Source organism: Atta colombica, unplaced genomic scaffold (assembly GCF_001594045.1).
Source record: "Atta colombica isolate Treedump-2 unplaced genomic scaffold, Acol1.0 scaffold30, whole genome shotgun sequence".
NCBI classification, from domain to species: domain Eukaryota; kingdom Metazoa; phylum Arthropoda; class Insecta; order Hymenoptera; family Formicidae; genus Atta; species Atta colombica.
Window position 1 is genome coordinate 861,176 of NW_017259404.1, and position 3,074 is coordinate 864,249.

A 3,074-nucleotide genomic window follows, 5' to 3' on the forward strand; every position below is an offset into this window, starting at 1 on the left:
TCTCGGCCGTGTCGTCCGAGAGAGAGAGAGAGAGAGAGAGAAATAGAACACACACTCGTGTTCATTTCTACCAATGTGTAGATTAATTAATTTTAATCTGCTCTTTAATCTCGGTTTAATCTGCTCTTTATCTTTTTCAAATTTTTAAAAGTACAGATAGAAAATATCATTCTGTCGCTAAGAAAAGTGATTACTCAATTTATTTTTTTTTCTTTTAAATAACTTTTAAATAATCTTTAACTAACAATAAGATTATTTTTTATATAACATTTATTAATAATCTTATATATTTATTATAAATTTTGGAAAATCATACTGGGAAAAAGATGCTTAAAAATATATTTGTAAATATATTTATTAAATATATTTACAATTTATTATTATTATATACATGGGCGAAATAAAATTTTATTCCTAGCAAAGTCATCTATTTTATTTTTTTGCAATTAAAGAGATATATTTCACAGAAATGTATATTTCGTCATTACAATCCAATTTCGTAAATAATATTTGCTTCGCAATATTTCGACATTTTTCTCTCAGTGCATTATTATGTACTGGTGTAATGAAATTACATTATTATAGGAATGTTTGTCTTATTTCGAGCGAAATGAAATTCCAAGCTGTGTTTGTAAACCTCGAAATTTTTCGAAAGATGAAGTAAAAGAGGAGAAGGAAGGATCAATCTTCTTTACTCAAAACAAGAATTTATTTTCTTTTGAAGCATATATGTTATAATCGAAGAAGCGACTTTATGTAATAAGCAAATCGAATTTGCTTTAATTTAATAATCTTAATTGAAGTTCTTATTAAACCTATTAATCTTATTAAACCTATTAGACTTCAAAATATATTTTGAATATATTTATGCTTGTGATGAATTTTACTGAAAGAAAAGTATATCGTATTTGTGACTATAATTGCATGATAAAATAATTATGATTAGGAGCATCATTTTTATACTTATTATTGCTATGTTAGTAACAATAATCTATGTATAGTTTTCATCAACGCGCACAAAAATTGTACTATAAATTGAGATAATTTCAAATATTAATATAGTAAAATATGAAAATATGATAAATGAAATAACTATTTTTATGTGATTGGAATCATAATTATAATGAATATAACCATTTTTTCAATATTCGCTTACTATTCACATGTGGTAACAATATATAACAATATATAAAAAAATATATTTTTAAAAATGGAAAATCTGCAATCATTTTCAAATAGTGTGTGTGTAACTATATTAATAGCACATTTGATTAAACTTCTAACTATAAATTTAATTGGTCAATATAAATAATACAGATTTAAGGGAGCTATTTTGGAGTCAGCGCGGTAAGAGGAGCGCAATCTATACGAGGACAAATCACTAAGTTTTTAGAAAAACATAGTAAAATTTTTTTCATTGATTCATTTTTATTTCTCAACATAGTCTATTTTCAGCTCAATATATTTGATCCAACGATTCTCCAACTTTTTCAAGCCATCCGAATAATATGATTTGTCCAATCCTTTAAAATAAGTCTCCATTTCGGCGATGAGCTGCTCTCTGGTGGTAAATCTCTTTCCTCCGAACCATTTCTTCAGATTTGGAAACAGGAAATAGTCGCAGAGGGCTAAATCTGACAAATATGCTGGATGGGGAAGCAATTCGTAGCGGAATTCGTTTGATTTGGCTATCGGTGCCGGGCACATGTGAACCTGTGCATTGTCTTGATGGAAGAGCATTTTCTTCTTCGCCAAATGAGGACGTTTTTTTTTTTAAATATTGTTGAAAGGGTCCAATAAGGCTGCGTAATAATCGCCATTGATCGTTTGCTTCGACAGAAGGTATAAATTATACCGTGTGCATCCCAAAAAACTGTGGCCATTATCTTTCCGGCCGACTTTACGGAGCTGGTTCATCCGGTCCATTGTTTTGACTGTTCTTTCGTCTCGAGTGTGAAGTGATGGATCCATGTTTCGTCTACAGTAATGAATCGACGCAGAAATTCATCTGGATTATGTTGAAACATCTCCAAACATTATTTTAAAATCGCCACATGGTCGCGCTTATGGTCTACAATGAGCAAATCTTGCGTGGCACTCGCTATCTTGCCGATAACTTTTTCATATCCAATTGTTCGTGCAAAATTGAAATCACTGTGCCATGTGATATGCCAGTGGCCTCAACAAGCTCGCACATTTTCACTCGTCAAAACAATATCGTGGACTTTATCGATAATTTCTGGCGTAATAGCCTCAATTGGATATCCCGAAGGGTGCATCACATGTGGATGTATGATCACGTTTAAATTCATTCATCCAATTGTATACAGTCGCTGGTGCAGATGTGCTGAAATCATTATCCAACTCTTTGATTTCTTTCGGATTAAATCTTTGATATGTAGATGTTTGATCACTGCATGAAACTCGTTTTTTTTCCATTTTGCAAAAAATACAAAGCTGTTCGCTTTAATCATCTACAGAAAGGAAACCTCGCGATGAATTCCGCTCAAAATTTGACAGTAATCAGCTGAGAGATGCTATTTGTCAAAAAGTAATGTGACACTGCGAGTGCCTTCTGACAAATTTTCTAAGAACTTATTGAATTTGCCCTCGTCTTTATATAATCATTAATAGTATAATGTGTATTAAAAGATGTTAGTTTGAACGTTTCGGTTATTAGTTTTAGCCATCTTCAGCAAATAATTAATACATTAATAAAGAATATCCTCTATCCAGTCAGAAAGTGAGAAAATATTAATAAATATATATAAATAAATTTAGATTCAACTTACACGACAAAGATAATATCATTCTATGTCCTTTCAGTATCTATCTTAAAAACATCCTGTTTATTACATTTTTAGACGTGAGTTAAAAACATTCGATACATCTTGTCGATTTTTAAAGTTTCATCACAACATGTTTTATATAAATCTTTTTTATTTACTCAATATTGTAATATACTTAACTGTTATATGGAATTGAGGTAAGCACTTTCTTTGTTTGAATTAACAAGAAGACAGGTAATTTCTTTGTACAATGTGTTCTTTGTGCTTTTCTCACTTTCCGATTAG

General features: G+C 30.3%; 1 pseudogene; it reads right to left on the bottom strand.

Moving 5' to 3' along the window:
• Positions 1 to 1,428: 1,428 nt before the first annotated feature.
• On the bottom strand, positions 1,429 to 2,474 carry LOC108690209 (annotated as a pseudogene).
• Between the last annotated feature and the right edge of the window lie 600 nt (positions 2,475 to 3,074).